This window comes from Nannospalax galili, unplaced genomic scaffold (genome assembly GCF_000622305.1).
Source record: "Nannospalax galili isolate Female #2095 unplaced genomic scaffold, S.galili_v1.0 scaffold64, whole genome shotgun sequence".
Classification (NCBI taxonomy): domain Eukaryota; kingdom Metazoa; phylum Chordata; class Mammalia; order Rodentia; family Spalacidae; genus Nannospalax; species Nannospalax galili.
In genome coordinates, this window is record NW_008352316.1 from 1,750,784 (window position 1) to 1,770,566 (window position 19,783).

At 41.8% G+C, this 19,783-nt stretch overlaps 1 pseudogene; it reads right to left on the bottom strand.

Annotated features, from left to right (window-relative positions):
• Positions 1–17,771: 17,771 nt before the first annotated feature.
• LOC103746965 lies at positions 17,772–18,540 on the bottom strand (annotated as a pseudogene).
• Positions 18,541–19,783: the final 1,243 nt, after the last annotated feature.

Consider the following 19,783-nt stretch of genomic DNA (forward strand, 5'->3'; position numbering starts at 1 on the left):
AAGAACAAATAACCACATCAATGCCCATCACTGCATACAACATTGGTGCAGCAATGACACTTTAATCTTGGGGGCAATCAACAGCTACCTAATTGCCCTAAAAGCCCACTCAATGGGAGGAAACTCATCTGTGGCACTGTAAGCAACAACACATGGCCTGAGTGGTCATAGATCCTAGAGAAAACCCCAAGGCTGTCACATTCCTAGACTAATGTGATTTCTTACTATGTGCAAAATATGTGTCCTTATATTCACAGACAAATATCCCAGTCACCACTCATAAAAGAAGCTCATTTTGCACCAGTCAGAGACCATGACCAAGTACCACAACTGGTCACATACGGACATTGTGAATTTCCCAGGCCTAAGTGACACATCTACAATGCAATACACCTAAGGCTCATGGAACATTGAACACGGGTAAAGAAGAAGACACTAATGAATCTCTCAGTTCTCATTAATGAAGTTCCTTCGTGCAGTGGAGGGCCAGGAACACAAAACGTCACAAGTGGCCAAAGCATAGAGATCAAGAGTCTGCTGAATGCTGGTCATTGGACAGGACTTGTATATTAAACCTCATCCACCCAAGGCTCAGTGACCACCGAGGAAAAGGGGGCAGAAAGATGGTAAGAGCCAGGGAGGAAGTGAATGGCCATATGAAAACAGAGTCTTACAAGCTCCTGGGAACCTGCTCACATGATTCTATGGTAATGGTGTGAGCATACCCAAGTCCCATGCAAACTCAGGCAGACAGTAACCTAGCATCAAATTGGAAAAATGAACAGCAGACCCAATCTTATCTGAAGAAATATTGGCAACTGATTACTTCTATTTGAAGAAGAGCTGATCTTCCTAAAACAAGGGACTCTAGTTAGGCTGACTGGATCTCAGTGGATGGACTTGCACTGGGGAATGTCTGGGGACACTGACTTGACACAGTGGGCCTTAACATGGATGACAAGAGTATATGGGCCAGTGGGGGGCTATGGGAAGGTGCTGATGAGGATGGGGATAAAGATGATTAAGACTGTTTGAAATGTTCTGTATGAAATACACAAAACCTCAATAAAAACAAATTAAAAAATAAAAATTCCCTGTAGTTGTGTTTAATGTATCAAAGTAAGAAATCCTGAGGCATCAATATATGGATTCATCACTTCCCACTGGCTGCATCTGAAAATATCTCCAATCCCTTATCTCTGGCCCCCAGCCTTAGAGCTTGTTCCAATTGCTTAGCAAGATCAACCTTTTTTTTGCTGTCTGGGAATCATGCTGGGGGAAATCAGTTTATCCTGAACTATTTCTACAATAAGTGTGTTGGACTTCCACATCACTACCAAAACACTTCTAGGGCTCACTATCCAGGCAATGTAGCTGAAATGGTGAGTTCCAGGTTCCATGAGATACTTTATCTCAAAAACTAAGGTGGGGAGTGATTGAGGAAGACAGTCAGCATTGACCTCTGGCCTCCACACTCATGCATGCACACATTCATATGCACACAAGCATACATACATACATACCTTACTGATTGTCATCAAATGGAAGATTTTTGCTCTTCTGTTCCATTTGGGGAAAATCAATAAGTAACTAGGAATCTTTTTATTGCCAGTTTACATTTCCCAATCTATAACATTTTAAAGATATTTTTCTACTTTGTCATGTCAACCTTTAGCTCTTCCCAAATAGCCAGTGCCAATGTATGGTGTCACCTGGCTTTCCCATCACCTTCTAGCTCATTTAGCTCTGCCACATTCATCACATAGCCATGCCAGTCCTCCCTTCTGGGCCTCTGCATGTCACATCAGATCTCTCACCAAACTGTCACCACATCTATACATTCCATTTGGCTTGAAATCTAACTTTCAGTATTCCATGCACACTAGGATTGTTTTGACTATTTATTGAGAGATATTTTCTATTCTTCAAACTTTAAACATTTTAAGATTCTTTAGGTAAATTCTTTGAAAGTCTATTAGCATTAATTTTGTATGTTATAATCATTAGCATCATTCTCAATCAATATTAAAACCACTTTTGCTAAATCAGTAACTTTGAGAAAGTTAACCATTCAAAAAATTTAATTTCATCTTTCAAATCATCAAGTTTTGGTGTGCTGATCTATAGAAGACAGCTGAGAACTAGGTCTGTGCTGCACTAAATAGCTTGTATGGAATATAAATATACATAGATGACTTTGAAGCATTTTGGATAAAGAAGCCCCGCCCCACACTTGGGAAGCAGACACATTAGAATCCATTACCTGTGATGTCAAAGGACATGCCCTGGAGTGGTTTCACTTTGAATAATGCAAGCATGTCTTTATCACAATCTCATAGAGTTTATAAACAACAGAGACAGCCCTATGCTGTGACTAGATGCTCACTTCTCTGCACTACTAGGCCTTTTCTTTTTTGCTTCCTTATCTGTGGCATCTCATTGGAACTTTGATCCTATTGTCTTGGCTATAAGGCTTCCACTTGTTAAAAGCTATAAGAGCAATAATTATTGTTATTGTATTTTTTGCCTTTTTGAGACAAGGTCACATATATTTCAGACTGGCTTTGAGCTTACTATGTAGCTGAGGATTACACCGAACTTCTGATCCTCTTGCCTCTACCTTCCAGATGCGAGACTATAGACACAAGCCACCACAGCCAGCTCTCTGTGTGTGTGATGCTGGGAATTGAACACAGTGCCTTGAGCATGCTAGGTAAGCACTCTACCACTGAGTACATCCTTAGTCCCCCTAATAATCATTGTTTAGATAATAATATATTGTTTTCAAAAACATCAAATACCATTATCTGTATTAATGAGGCAATGAACCAGGCACACAGGTGCTTCTTTTAATCAGAAAAGAAAATTTTGTATGGAATAATATTTCAATTCTTCACTTAAAATTTTAACTCACTACATGTTTCCATGTAGAAATTCAGTCAAGCCGAGAGTCTGTGGGAAATAAACTTAATGCTCAGAACTAGGCCTGTGGCCCAGGCTGGCACCTGTGTTTTCTCTGTTGCTTACCTTTCATACCCTCTTCTAAGATGGAAACAGCAAACTCAGCACAGATTTACTTAACTGAGACTAGAGCTGGGGTAGGAAATGTTCGAATGACATTCTAAAACATGTTCTAATGTACGTCTAATGACATCCAATGTAATGTCTAATGACATTCTAATACATAATAGATTCTAACACACGACTCAAACTGATACCACACATGAAAACTGAAGCATCTGTAACTCCTCTGATGAGACAAGAAACCTCAAAGCACGGCTGGCTACAAAGTCAAGCGACAGGTATACAGACTGGATTTCCTGTGTAGTATTCATCTAGGATGCTCATCTGAGATGCCAGGCTAGCCTGCCCCCACTAGGCTCCATTCTAGTCTATTCCTGGAACAGTGCAAAGAACCATTGACCAGTCTTAAAATATACTTGTCCTCATGACCAATAGGGATTAATCTCCTTTCTGAATGACACTAACTCCCTTTGAGTCAAGCTGTGCACAAATTCCCATTCTGAGTATAATATGTAACTATGACCTAAAGTGAAAGAAAAAACTCTCTTAACACTGAAAGCAAAGGTAGCTTCTTAACATTTGTTTTCAAAAATATGTTACATAGAATCTCTTTTGACAATGAGTAATTTAGTAAAATAAAAACAATCTCTTATTTCTGCTGTAAAATTTAAACGTGACAAAAGAAGACTCTGGCCTCTAACCTTGGAGTTTTATTGCTAAAATTACTTTGCAAAAATACAAATGATGTTCTATTTTACATAGTTGTCAGCCAGTTATGAGTATACTATCTAAATGATTATCTGCTTGGTCAGTGTTAAATAATTCCCTTTTCATGTAATAGTAAGGGCTACTTAGTCACATGGCAGCCTATATAATTTATAAATGGTTGACACAATTAAACTCATGTTCTAATTGTGGGAGTATGCATACATGGGAAGCAGAGGTTGCACTATTAGTTCCCACTGTTCAGGGTTGCAAAAAACAACTTGAACAACTGAATCCTACGTTTTAGAAAGTTTATAAATTAAAGATGCTATCAAAATACCAAATGCTATTGACATATCTCTCCTGTCGTGTTTTGATGCTGTGTCTACCTCATCATTGGGAAACCAGTTCAGAATCCACTGTTTCTTAATAGAAATTCAGGGCTCTTGTTAAAAGACAAATGATCACAGGCATGGCAAAAAGAGCTGGAGAGATGTGGGAAGATGGGTGTAGCAGGATATGGTGCCAAGTACTGAGAAATATGATCAGAAGAAATGAGCTGATCTGACCGGCAATTGGAAGGTTTTCTCATTTCATGAACAAATTACAAAAACTATTCTCTATGTGAGGATAACCTGAAATTAGGGAGAATGGAGTAGGTCTAGCTGAAGCATTGTTTGAACAGCAACACACTATCAATGTGGTGGCTATAGAATAGAATGAGTGAGAGAGACATAAACAGGAAGTTTTGGTGAAGTGGACATAGCTAAGGGGGAAGGATGAGAAAAGGACACAGGCAGTGACTAAGATGAACTCCAGGCTTGGGAGCCTGGAGTCCCCAGGGAATGACAGAATGAGATTGAATATACTACAAGAACACACAACAGAGATGGATCTTAGAAATACCCAAAGAGTATACTGCATCACTTCACTTACATGTGTGAAGTTGTAAAACTGCCAACGTGAGCCCATGGTGTCAGCAGAGAGGAGTTTTACTGGGCTGGGTGGTAAAGATGGTGGTGGAAGGGAGTATGCAGGGCTTTGGAGCTGTTAATTACACCGTATCCAGATACAGGATCTGAATACAGGGTGTGCCAAGTTTATGAACCTTCCTCCGACTAAGTACTAACTGTTCATGTGCTGCTCTGTGTGTATCTTATGCTCCAATGCAAAGCGAAATAAAGCTTCAGAGGTAAAGTTTGGATGTTGTAGAGTGTGAGCCAGGAGGATGTGATGAAAGGTGAATCTTCTCTGCTTGTTCCTCTCCATCTGCACTTCACGCTTCTGTCCTGTGTGTGCTCTAGAATACAGCTGCTGGGGGTTCCACTGTGTACCTTCCAGGAAGAAACTCTGATGTTCTAATCGCTAAGATTTTAGAATGCGATATTTTTGAAAGTAGGGTTACTGCAGATGTAACCAAATAAGACAAGGTTCTAGGTAACCCATATCTGACTGGCATCCTTATAAGAGAGTCACGTGACAGCATAGGCACCAGGAGAGTGAACTCTTATGTGAGGATGAAGGATTAGAGTGCTGAATCCGCCCACCAAGGAATAGCAAAGAATTGTAGCAAATGAGCAGAATCCAGAACAAGTAAGGATTTTTCCATTTTTAGATGGAGCACAGCCCTTCATTTAATGTCTAGCCTCCGAATTGTGGAGAATAAATTTCTGTTGTTTTAAACTATCTGGTTTGTGGTACTTTGTTAGGGAAGTCCTAGGAAACAAAAGTATTGACCTTTACAGATGCTTCAACATCAGTGAGGGGCATCAAGACGTGCCACAGTCAGATCATGGAGGAGTGATGGACAGAGAGATACTGCAACCCTGTTCTGGCCTCTAAGTCTTGCTCCAGGTTCTTGAACAGCTGCCTCCTCCTGCCTCTCAGACAGAAAGGTGATAATGGACTGCGTCCCTACTTCCTATAAGCTCCTTACTCAGTCTGTACTTGTGTAAATAGTTCTTCCATGAAACCCCCCTCAAATACACCATCTCTGAGCCCTCTTATGTAAAGAGGAGAACTGGGTCTTCCTAATAATTACATTCATGAGCACATTACTATTCTCAGAACAAGTTTGTCACAATTGTGATGAAAGAAAAATCTCTAATAAAGGACAGAAGACCATCTGACACTGACATATTAATTTTTCCTTTTGGTGGTAAAAGATGGGGTTGACATAAGTGTTTATTTCTATTATCATTGTTTTTGAGCCTGGGTTTCTTATAGCCCAGGCTGGCCTTGTACTCCTGATCCTCCTGCCTCCACGTCCCCAGTAATGGGATTATAAGCAAGCACTACCACTCCTGACTTGTTGTCTTTTGTTCTTAAGAAGTTAAATGTGCCATATTCCAAAGCCAGACTAGGCACCTGCAACAAGAGAGACTGTACTTTCAGCAAAAGTCTGCCTCAAAGTGCTCCTGTTTAGAAGTCATTTGTGCTTTCTATTATTTCCACAAAAAAAAACAGAGGAAAGGGAATTATCTTTCAAAGGAAACTAATGTAAAGGAAAAGGTTTCTCTGGTTTGCTTTGCCAGGGACACAAGTTCAGTCCTGGGAACAGTCACCCAAATGTCGTAATGAGCTTGGCATTAAACTATCAAAAAATGAACTTCTAGCCCCGGATTCAGATAAAGGCCTCAAGTGAGAAATCTGGTCTTCAGGCACATACTGCACCCAGAGAAGATGAAGTCTGGTCTTCACTGTCAAGTGTGCTTCTCACAGATGAAACAAAAGCCACATATAACTACGCACTGGTTTATAAGAAAAAGAATGAAGTAATTATGTCTTATAATGACCCAGGCTCTTAAAGTCACACAGGTGCTCAATAACTAAGCCAAATTCTTGCCATCCCAAGATTTATAGTGTGTTTGTAATACATTAAAGCTGGTGCTCTATATTTGAGAAGCCTGAAAGCAATTATGCTGATAAAACAAAATAGGATCAGACATAGCACCTGGGGTAGGGCTGGAGGTACTTGTCCTTCAGAATAATCAAGCTTAGCCTTTTATAAAATCATTTGGAGGGGCTAGAGAGATGGCTCAGCAGTTAAGAACACTAGCTGTTCTTGCAGAGGACCTGGGTTTGATTCTCAGCACCCACATGGCAGCTAACAACTATCCTTAACTCCAGTTCCAGGGGATCCAACATCCTCTTCTGACCTCCGTGGGCATTGCATGACATGGGTGCACCTACCTGCATGCAGACAATACACCCATACACATAAAATAAAAATAATAAATGCATTTTTTTAAAAAAGTATGGAAAGGGAGCTGGCAATGCAAAGAAATATTTAGAAGGATAAATCCTGGAGGCCTGGGATCAGTCAAGGACTAAGACAACTTGGATCTTCTGTGGAATAATAGCCTAGTGGGAACAAACATACCAGAAAAAGGACCACCCTCAATGGAGTTGAACTATGCATAAACCTTATTTGTTGGTCACAGCATTTTCAGATTCATATTTTCAAATTCTATATTATGAAACAATGTGAATGGATAGACTAAGGTTTGGTACATTTTCACAATAGACCAAGGACTGATAGTAGCTGTCCAAAGTGGCAATCAGATCATTGGCAAGGTAATGGAGTGTTGCAGTGCAGGCAATGGTTATTTTCTGCTCATAGCTTCGCCTCCCTGGCCCCATGGAAAGCATCTTTCTCACAGCATTTAAAGAAACAAGAGTAGAGAAAAAAGTTCTAATAAAACAAAAATTGCATAGTTCTGAAATTCTAATGTGATTCAGAATCACCAAAAGGGCTCTTGTTAAAACACAGATTACTGGGCCTGCCCCAAAGCTTCTAAATGGGCAGGTCTTAGGGAAAGGCCTCAGAACTGTCATCTCTGGAGTATTTCTGGTGAATGCCTAGACTGTCAGCACAAAGTTGTCACTTTGGGAACTCGGGTTCTAGCTGCTTGGGCACATCTGCTCCTTAGGAGAGTGTCTCCAGGAGAGCCCTCTTTCCTGCCAGGTGTGCTTTCAGCAAGCAGCAGTTTCATCCACTTGAAAAGTTAAGAGTTGAGATTTTAAAAACTGAAAAAAAAATGTTGGCACATCATTCTCAACACAGAAACCAAATCAGAATGCAAAATCAAAGCAAAGTGTATGCCATTTAACTTGTCATATGGCTGGTACACTACCTGGCCGTGCTACTTTAAGATATACATGATAGAGACACAGTGTGTATGAACGATGTTTTCTTCATTTAGCTGCTGACAGAAATGCAGACTTGAAGAGCAGTGAAGAACTCACCAAAGCCCTCAGATATGTAATGGTGAAAGAAATGACAATGGAGATGAAGGAAAAGAAAGCAGAAGAAACTTCATCTTTAATCCAGTTTTTCTGTTTTCCTCTGCATGAAAAGTGCACTTGGATGCACTTCCCCATAGTGCATGACAGCTAAAAGGCTTCTCTTTTTACAGGAAATAAAACTGAAGGTTGGCAACATTAAGAAATCACTGGATACTCCTCTGCAGCACTGAAAAACTTGTTAGGTGTTAGGGGTGCTCCTTCCCATCCAGCATCCTTTAGGACAGTTCCAAAGAGACTCTGATTAAAATGGAAAGAGCCTGAGGCTGAGGTCTGGGGTCTGTGTCTCTTCTGTGGTCCAGTCACAATAGATCTGATGGGAAGAACAATTCTTCCCCATAGGACTGCCCCAGGCATCTGGGATGGAGTGATTGTAATGTAACATTTTGTAAACTGAAAAGCTACTCTCCAGTAGTGGATTTCATGTAGGCAAGGGGCCTGTTGGCATCTCAGAGCTAAATGAGAGGTGACAGGAAGGGACAGACATCTTAAAGAAATAGAATCGGCAAGAAGTTTCTCCAAAAGACTTCTATTTCATAGTTCTGGTGCTAAAATATATATGTTATCATTAATGGTACATAAAAGACCAAATTTGTATTAGGGTTTGAAAAAATATAAAACCGAAAGTAAAGAAGCAAAATCTAAGAGAAGAGTTGACATGTTGAATCTCACATGGAATATGAGGAAAAACAAGCATAAGCCTTCATGAACTGTTCCATAGAGCTCTTGGGCTAGCTCTAGGTGCCAGTGTCCCGAGCATGGGAAATTTCTAGGCGAGTGACACCCAGTGTGGTGGTATGAATGATAATGTACCCCATAGGCTCTAAATATTTGTACATTTTGTCCCCAGTTGATGGTGTTGTTTGGGGAGGTCTTAGACTGTGTGGCCATGCTGGAGGAAGCATGTCACTGCTGGTTTACAGAGTTCTTAAGCCTTGCCAGATCTTGAGTTGCTCTCTTTCTGTGCCTGTTTGAAGATGTGAGTGCTCTGCCTTTTGCTCCTTCTCCAGCCTCCTCATGCCACTAGTCCTCCCCACCATGACACATTGTAATTCCCCTGGAACCATAAGCTCAAATAAACTCTTCTTCTATAAGTTTCTTGGGTCAGTGTTTCTATCACAGCAACAGCAGAGTAACTAATATATCCAGATCTCAGCTTTTTAATCACTTTTGGCTCTTGCAATTGAGAAGAAACTCTCAAATCTTTGGAGATTTTTTTTATTGGTATATCTGAGAAACTATTTAGCCACATTTTGGTCCTTATGACTACTTAGATTGCATCTGTGGCCATACATTCCACAACTGCAGACCGTGCTGACCTGAGCATCAGCCATGATGCACTTGAAGCAATATGGAGAACTTTGCAGCAAGACCGAAAATAACCAAGGTCAAGAAATAAGAAGCACTCCACTTGAATTAGCACTCATGATACACAGCAAGGAAAACAGGGTTCACAGTCTATGTTTAGCAGAATGTATTCCTTCAAGAGCTGGAATGTGTGGATGCTATTTATAGAAAGCACTGTATGCACGTCCATGACCTTTCTGTATCATTTTTAAAAAGCAAACCATGGAGAAGCATGGGGAAGAATTTATTGTCAGTGTAGATAAAGCAAAAATCCCACTTCTAAGAATGCACTTCTGTGACTTGGGCTGTGTTGTCATCCATCTTGGGTACGGTGAGGTAGTTCAAGGCAATTACAAGGTAGAGATGGAAGAAGGAAGCATTGGTAAATAGTGGTTAATTTCTGTAGGGAAAAGTTTACTTCTGTTATTCTCTTTTGTATTTCAGAAGAAAACTCTTTCCTCCACATGTTCTGGGTCCTAGGAAAATCTGCTTAGCTTATAGTAGAGCTGCATGACCTACATGGCTCTTTGTGTTGGTGAAAGCATGTAGCTTAGGCAAGATTTGGACTTCCACCTGGTCCCATCCCAGATTTTCTTGGTTTGTGTGTTCACTGTGTGCCTGTTCCTGATAATCTGGCTTCAAATGATAAACATGTTTTCACTGTGTGCAAAGTAGATGTATGTGGACTCACTATTGTAGGTCCCTATTGGGGTATGTTTTGTAGGTTTCCAGAGAAGTATCTTATTCTCTGACACAAAAAGACTTGCAGAAATTCCATGATATATTTTTGTAAGGTATAGAATTATCTTGTAATCTGTCCTATAAGTCAATAACTAAAAGTAATATAGTAATTATTACAGAATAATATGTAGTGAATGAAATTAAGTTCAGCTACTTCTTCCTGTCTGTGATGACAAAGAACTTCCATCTATGCACCCCAGAGTTCTTCGGAACAGAAGTTTTGTGATTGGCTGTTCCGCAGAAATATATGGTTCCATAATAAATTTCTTTCTTGCTACCTAATATTTAGGAAAGGCTTGCTGCAATATATAGAAATCTTGACAGTTGGAAAAGGAGACAAAAAAAAGGTTTTAAAATGTTTCTCTGTTCTATGGATGCTCACCACTACCCTCTCTTTCAAGGCTGCTGAGTCTATGCTTGCAGTTAGTGAAGTACAAATTGGGCATGGTGGTATATACCACACTAGGAGTTGGGGGACTGAGGCAGGAAGGTCATGTGTTTGAGGCTAGTAGTGATCATGTTCTGAAAATATTGGTGTTTGCCTCTCATCTCAGCACTTAGAAGGTGGAGGCAGGAAAATTAGGAGTTAAAGGTCATCCTCTGATATACAGCAACTTCAAGGCCTGGACTACATGAGACACTGTCTCAAAAAACAAAGGTGATGTGCGAAAATAGAAAACAGAAAGCATTTTCTCCTTCTCCTGGGGCAAATACAGACTTGTGTTAGAAGTTTTATAAAACCATGATCTCAGGCAAATCCATTTGGATCAGAGGGATCCGAAGTGATTAACCAAGCTGGAATTGGTTAGGTGATACAAGATCAAAAGTGGAGCAGAACCTTGAAAACACTTTGATTCCTACTTCCATACCTGCTGTTTCTCTCTCTCTCTCTCTCTCTCTCTCTCTCTCTCTCTCTCTCTCCCTCCCTCCCTCCCTCAATCTCTGCTCTGAATCTATCTCTCCGTCTCTTGGTTTCTCAACCCACCTGTCCAGGAAAACAGGAGCACCAGTCCTGCCACACATCTTTTGCCTCCCTGCCAGAGGGAGCCAGCCTAGATTCCCATACCCAGTCATCAAAGGTGAAGATTATCTCTAACAGGCCTTGGTTTTTATCACCTAGTGGGGCCCAAACCTGTTCCAGTCAGCTCCTAACCAGGGTGTGCTGTTTAGTTTTAAATGTCAACTAGGCACAACTTAGAATTACCTGGGAAGAGAGTCTTAATGAGGAATTTAGATCAGGCTGGCCTATGGGTATGTCTTGGGGAATTGTCTTGACTGTTAATTGATGTAAGAAGACCCAGCCCATGTGGAAGGCAGTACTCCCTGGGCAGGAGGTCCTTAAGAGTATAAGAGTGAAAAAATCCAGCTGAGAATAAGCAAGCAAGCACAGAAGGGAGTGTTTATTCTCTCTTTGCTCTTGACTGTGGATGTGATGTGACTAAATGCTTGAGTTCCCACTTGACTTCCCTGAAATGATAATTTGGAATTATAAGCCAAATAAATCCTTCCTCCCCTATGTTGCTTTTTGTCAGGGTATTTTATGACAGCAACAGAAATGAGACTAGGACACAGGGCATAGCTACCACCCAGGGTCAATGAGAGAAGACTGGAGAGTGGGAATGGCAGTTCCTGTTTGATAGGGTTGGACTGAAGGACCCATGTATTTCCCAGGAGAAAGTTGCATGGCTATGGGAAGACTGTGGGTTAGTTCCCATTCCATGGTTAACAACTGAGATAACAGGTGCCTTCATACCTGCTTATTCTAACTTTTTTATTCAGTATATCAAATAGGAAGATTGAAGTGAGAATATGTGGGAGACAGGCTTGAGCCTAGGGTGAAAGTCTTATTGACAGCCACAGAGCAGGCCCGAGGCAACGGCCAGACCGCTGGAGCCACAGGGAACCAGACCGCTGGAGCCACAGGGAACGCCTTATGACATTTGCTCCCATTGGCAGATCATGAGACTGATGCCTAAAGCTCGCCACTCCCTAATCACCACCCTTGGAATCCAAATTGCAACACTTAGATGTTGCAACAGTCAGGGTCCCATAGTTTCCAGGAATCCAGGCTCTGTAATCTGAAACCCAGTATGCTAATGAGGCATCCTACCCACTATTCTGTGATAGGATGCTAAACCTGTTATGCTATGAGGTATCCTACTTGCTGTGCTGTGATTAGACCATTACCCCTATATAAGCTTGTGCCTTCCTGCAATAAAGCAGCCCTGGGGTCTGGACCAGACGACTAATCAGAGGAACTGAGAGAGCAGGAGAGCGGCCATAGCTGGAGGAGAGCAGCCACAGCCAGCGACCACAGGAATACAGTGTTCTGTGCAATGCATTTGTACTAAGACGCTCAGTGAGGAAGAACTTTGGTTCTGTGTTGACAGACATGACCTCAAGTCTTAGGTTTACTATTTACTTGATGGGTGATCATGGACAAGTTGTTTAGTCTTGCTTAGTCTCAGTTCTCTCAAAGCACTCTCCCTCTTGTTTCTGACTCTGTATTTGCCTCTCTGGCAGGTGTTCTGGACCCCCTTTGCTTTTACACAGCTACTGATATGATTGACCATGGAGATCAGCAGCCACAACTGAAACTAGGAAAGGGATAGAATAGAAGTGAGTCACAAAAAGCCCTTACAAGAAGAGAAGGGTATGTCTCAAGGGATAGCAAATAGCTTAACTTTGGTGCACAGTTACAATGTCAGTTTAGCATTTGGTCCAGAGGGAAGTCAGTGAGGGCAAGGACAGAACAATGAAGCTACACAGGGCCAGTATCATGTGCAGGAGGAAGGTCGATAGAACTCAATGAACTGCTAGAAGACTTGAGAACCAGATTTGCCAATGTATAGGGAGGTAGCAATTCAGGAAGACCAGGCAAGTCCCTTGGCAGGCCATCAAACACCACTGATGGAATTTATAAAGCCTGTGGTCCTTCTCTCTCTTTTTTTTTAATCCTGTGTCCTCTGATGGAAGATTTTTTTTAACTTGCCATAATTAGGTGTTTTACATTTTCTGTAGCACACAGGTGAGGGTACAATGAGGCCATTGAAGAGTAATAGAAAAATTATAGAAAAACCTCTTGGTGTCTGGGAATGGGAGAGGTCCAATATCAAGGCCTGGGTACCCAGGACCACATGTGGAGCCAAGACCATAGCTGGCCATCAAGCGAGGTGGGAAGTCCATTCTTGAGAATCAGTTCTCCCAAGACTAGCAACTGCAAATGACAGAAACCTCTCCTGTCCCCAGCTAAGTCCAACACAGCAGCAAAGCCATTGCCATGCACAACTTGGGACCTTGGGGGAGGGGACTGTGGGGAATGCAGCCACTCTCTGAAGACTGAAGCTACTGCCCAACATCGGGAAGTCATCCATCCTCCAATCTGTTCCACCATCAGCCCACCACCAGAGGAATGTGGAGCTGTGGCTCTCGGTTGGGAAGCACAGCTCTAGGCTCACTGGAGGTGACCACATCTCTTGCTCATGGGAAGAGACCACAGTTCCAAGTTCACTGGAAGGGACACAGCTCCAGCTCACAGTGGGTAACTACAGGTCCAGCTCACAGGTGGGAACCACAGTTCCACCTCACAGAGCTCAGAGACCGAAACCAGAACTCTGGCTCAAGGGAAAGGATCATAGCTCCAGCTCAAAGGAGAGGACCACAGCTCCAGGTTCACAGGAGGGGACCACAACTCTGGCCCAAGGGAGAGGACCACAACTCTAGCCCATGGGAGCAGACCACAGGTTCAGCTCACAGGAAGCAATCACAACTCTGGTTCATGGGAGAGGACAGCTCCTCCTGTGTTCCTTTTGTTATGCACCAACTCCTGATTCGAAAACCTAGGAGAGAGCACCGGGTTGATGAAGCACTACTGAGTGGCTTACCCTCTTCTGGGTCTTGAAGAGGACAGGGCAGTCATTTCCACTGTGGAAGTCCCAGCATTCATCTGCTGGCAGCACAGTCAGTGTAAGACAATCCCCACCCCCAAAGAAATCAGAGCACTGCTAGACAAAGGATGATTGCAGGCAAACATAGGAGCAAGTTCCCCCACAGTTCCCATAAGACAGTTTGGTTATTTCAGTATATAAAAATCAGTTGTGTTGATTAGATTGATGGAGGAAAATAAAGCCTGTGTAGATTGGTTCCATCATTGGAGGCTATCCTCCCTCCCTACCCTTCCCCTGCCTTTCCTTTCCCTCCTTCCCTTCCTTTCTCTCTATAGAATCCACTTAAAATTTTTTTAAAGATTGAAAACTAACAACTCCCTGGGCATAGTGGTATACTCCTTTAAACCCAGCACTTGGGAGGCAGAGGTAGCTGGATGTCTGTGAGTTTGAGGCCAGCCTGGTCTACATAGTGTGTTCTAGGCCAGTTGGGGCTACAAGGAGACCCTGTCTCAAAAAGACAACAAAACAAAACAAAACAAAACAAAAAAAACCTTTGGAGCTGGGTGTGGTGGCACATGCCTTTAGTCCCAGCACTCAGGAGGCAGAGGCAGATGGATCTCTGAGTTCAAGATCAGCCTGTCTACATAGGGCCAGCTGGGGCTACAGGGAGATCCTGTCTCAAAAAGACCAAAATAAATAAATAAATGAATAAATGAATTAATTAATTAAATAAAAATAAATAAAAACTAACAACTGCTGTGTTGGAAGGGTCAGGAGAAGGCCCCGTATTTTGGTGCGCACTTGGCAGCCATGACTATACCTCACCACACAACACCCATGGCTTTCAGAAACACAGTCTGAAAAGCCCTGCTAAAAGCCTTTTATGATGACTATTTTTAATAAACTCCAACCACATATTAAAAAGGTAATTCTCACAACAGAGTTTTCAGGGATGAACTATCTGAAGCAGTATATTTATATCCTGTTCTTATCTTTCTTTTTGTCAACCAGAGGTTAAATTATGGCTTAGGACTAAAATAAAAAATGCAAGCATAACAACTGTCCATAAAATGTTTCCTTGATTCTCAAATGCTCTTCCCACATTGCTATGTCATTTCAAGTTGTTCTTCAAAGACTGGAAAATTTACTCTTCATCATCAGTGTTGTACTTGGGCCTTTAAAGGGACAAAACTGAATGCCCTGTGATTTTTAAAGCCACTGTTAGAACCAGCAGAGACTGATCTTTATACAAGTGGCTTCATTGGAGAAGAATCTGCGGACCAGAGGGCATGAACTCCACAGTTACAGAGGTATTTTTTCCAGCTCAAAATGAAAGTGCATTGACTGAACAGAAAAGCAAACTGCTTGCACAGAGCTCCCTTGAATGAACATGGGTGTTCAGAGATGCCAGAACCATTGAAGTTGACTGGCTTACTGCAGCAGCCACACCATTTACAGTGAATACTTTTTACAGCTTCACATGGTTTCCAGCATCTTTGAACAGTAATGTATAAAATATATTAGACTCTGTGTTTATTTCAAGGTCTTGCAGATCTTGTTTACATTAAGGCAGTTATTTCAAAGCCCTCTGCTTAAAATTACAGCTTCCTAGAGACTCCCTGAAAGATAAACCTTGGGAGGAAAAAGAGAGACACAGGGTGGAGGGAGGGATGTTACTGAGATATAGGTCAGAAAGAAAGAGGCAATTCAAAAATAGAATGAAATATTTAACATTGCTGTTACTTTAAAAGTAGTCACAGAAAGAATCGTACTAAATGTGCAGGCTCTACAGGGAGTTAAATATTGGTGAGGGATAATCAGTAGTATGGGGAACTTTTAAAAGATCTCACATTCTGATTCTTCCTTTTAAATTTGGGATTTTGTTCATCATACATTTGGGGGAGGAATGGAAGAAATGTAACATTAATTAGCCCTTAACAAAAAAAAGCAAATCTAACGTGTTTCTGAATCTCTGGCTTCTATATAGGAACGAGCTTCATCCTCCAAGAATTCCTTGCTGTACCTGTGAGCCAGAATTACAGAGATCAGATTATTATATTTAGTTCACACTAAAGTCACCCTACAATAGTTTTAGGACATTTAGAAACTTTACTTCTGACTTTCATTCCTGGTGTGCCACAGGTTGGTGATAATTGCTTGAGGGACTTGATAATAATAATGAAATCTAGACAAATAAACATACAGATGGAAAATGAAATAACAAAGCAATGCAGTATATATTTAAGGTATGAATGGGACATACAGCAAGTATTCTGGAGCTGTAAGGAGAGAGAGGCCACCAGGAGAGGTGATGAACTCTAAAATGTCTATGGGTCAGAGTGCTGATGACAGCGTGCACAAGACCCTTGAAAGCCCAAGTCAGACAAAAACGAGCATGGATCAGGGATGTAGGCAAGAATTCCCAGCCCTAGCTGAGGAAGTATTAGTAATTGATAGTTGCTAAGGGAGAAGGGGTTGAGTCAGTTTTCTTTAAGGGTGTAACACTGGGAGGTTGGCCACACTCCAAAGTATGGACCCACACCTAAGAGCATTTAGGGACACAAATTAGACTCAATGGGTCTTTAAAAAATCTACAAAACAAGTTCCAGGGCAGTCAGAGCTACTTAGGGAGATGCTGTCTCAACAAACAAACAAAAATAATAACAGAGATGTTAAGTCTCGGGGAGGAGTAAGATGGGCGTGGAGATGGAATAGGAGGTCTGAATCTGATCAAAATAGATTGTATGAATTTCTCAAAGAATCGATAAAAATTGTTTTTGAAAAATCTGTAGATCAGGAAAGATTTCACTTGGGTCTTTAGGATTTTGATGACCAAAACATCGGAAAGAGAACATCCATTTCAAGGAAGAGGACTTCCGGGCACAGCATGGATGATGAATTGGGGCAAGAGAGGTGGATAGTTTGCTATAAGAACCGTTCACATCTCAGAGAATTGAAACAAGAAAATCCTTCACTCAGACCCCAGTGTGATGTGGCAGCTGACACAGCAGGGGGAATTGTTTGGGGTCCACTCATGCCCCCTGCTGCAGTGGCCATCTGTAGGTGGCTTCCCTAGTCACCACAGAACGGAGTGAGCATGGAAGCTTTCCAGCATTGTAACCTCACAGTGGTGTGAATCATTTCTGCTTATTGCTTGGACTATAGTCTGGCAGCCTCAAACTAACAGCAAGGAACCTGGGGCATTCAGCTCATCTGTGTGCCTGAGAGCAAATTTACACTGTTCAACATTGTTTTTGTTGGTGGGATCATATTGTTGTGGGACAAATAAGACACATGGAGACGCAGGAAGCAGGTTTATTTAGGCTTCACCCTGGTCCAGAGGACTTAAGTCTCAAAGTCTGTACCTGAAAGGAGGAACATTCGTCTTTTATACCTTAAGTAGTAAGTTACAGTGAAAAGGAAACTTCTACATTGATTAACAGCAAAAATCTTTTTTTTTTTATATTGGCATTATAACCAGTTCTATTTTCACCCTTTATTTGGAATACAGGGCAACATTAGTTTCAGGATTTTAAATGAATAAACATGATGATAAAGTGTTGAGAATATGACCTGAATTCTGAGAGTAAGTGGTTTTCCAGTTTAAGGGGTAGGAAAGAGAAAGGGTCCAAGAACATCTCCAAAGGAGAAGAGAACACATTACCAGTAAGCCACTGAAGGGTTTGGCTTCAACTCACTAAGGTAATTGTAGGTACATGAGAGAAAGCAGCTCCAGACTGACTTATTAATTGATCTGGATGACTATGAAATCTCCCCCAGTGCTGAGGTGGCAGAATCCCAGAATGACTGTTGGTGCAAGGAGCCTTTCATGTGCTCCCAGTTGTTATATAGTGCACAGAGGCTGGTGTCAGTCTTGCCAGACCACCTCCTGCCACTCCTTGAAGACCACCTGTAACCTGTACATCTATACAACATGCCTAGCAAGGTTCTGGCTGCTACTGTGTTGAGGTCATCTGCATCTCGTGTGTTCTCTATGATAACACCAAATCTACTATAGAGCAATGCCAGAGAACCTAGAGTATTAGCCCAAAATGCCCCGGCCTAGTCACCATATTCAAAATCTGTACATTTCTTGGTTTGGACAAGGCCATGTGTTGGGTTTCCTTCAGTCCTAGCCGAAGACTGACCATTGCCCCAAATGCAGCCCCAGTCATGCAACATTCTCCGATGGTAAAGAAGGCTGCTTCAAATCTGCCTTTTATTAGCTCCAGTTGGTAAAATAAACTCATCAGTATTCTGAATGAGATATCCTGAATCCACATTCAAATAAGGTGATGGGATTCATACCAGTTAGTGGGACACCAGCCAGATTGGTGTTCGAATACCTGGCTCCTCCTGCTCGGAATAAGCCAGTTAAGCCACCTGTGGTCTTGGTGCCACTCCCCCCGTCCCACCCTCCATGACATGGCAGCAGATTTCCATGGGCTTCCCACCGCCACTTCAGGCCTGGGTCCTGTAACTCTGCCGTGGCACACACAGCAACAGCGGGGCCAGACCCGCTTTGCCACATAGCAAAAAAATCTTAAAACCAGGCAGATTACTATAAATTTAGAATGAAAACAAACGTTTTAAAAATATCTTCTGTCTGAAAATCAGTGCAGAAGTCTCCATTTGAGACAAACAGAATTGAGGAAGTTTCATCAGGACACAAGGCCAGTGGTTCTAGCTAGCTCTGTTAGTGTTCTAACCACAAACTTGCCAGCTGAAATTTGCTGACAGAGATAGAGGGAGAAAACAAGGATTAAAATCCTTATTTTTCTGAAATATTCCGTTTAGCTACATCATTTCCCCCCTTGAGATGGGGATCAATCATGGAATCATGGATTACATCCCCCAAGTCTCACCTTCATCTTGGTTTTTAAGATCTGATATAAAGCCATACCCTAGTCTCTTTTTTCTACAGTGGCTTTCATAGAAGTGATACATCTCCTACAGAGGAGAGTCAAACAAGGAACTAACAGACAGCTTCTTAACATTATTATTATTATTTCAGTTAAGACTTTAAAAGCTCTAAAGGCAGAAAATCTTTATTTTTTAAAATAAAGATCCTAAGCTTTCCTACAAGGGGGACTCTCAAATCCCTACCAGTCTGGTTTGGACAATAAGAAGAAACCAGGTTGAATTATTTTAATAGTACAGGTCCTACTTCAGTTGGTTGGGTACTGTTAGGTTCATGAAAAGATCAGGACCACTAAAGACCATTCTGAGGCAAGAAAAGAAGAAACTCATTGGGATGGAAAAAGGGACAGAGGTTTCTTGTCACAGCAGGCTGGATTTTATAAGATTTTTTCTTTTGTGAGTAGAGGGTGGTGGGACTGTAGCAGGAGGAGGGTGGGGGTGAGTCAGTAGCAGGTGCCTTGGTAGGGGGCAGTTTCACTTAGGTGTTTTTCAGTTTTTTGGTTGGCTGAGATGGAAAATTGCTGTTATGATCAGGGTGCATGTTAAAGCAACAGTCAGGTGGTTACTGAGAAACTAGGATGGTCTAGTTTCTGTTTCCCGAAATGCTGTGCACTGAGCTGTGATTGCCATGTTGCTGATCAGTAGTGACTCCATCTTGGGGCCCAGTTTGACCTAACAGATACATGTCTTTTTTTCAGAGAATTAAAATAGTCCATTTGGTGTTTTTTTATTTAGTGTGGACTAGATTACCCCAGAATTTATGGATCCTTGGAATGACTCAAAAGGGGCTACCCCAAGTAGTGTCAGGGCTAATACAGTTAAACTGAGGTCATGTCTTCTGAGACCTTGTACAT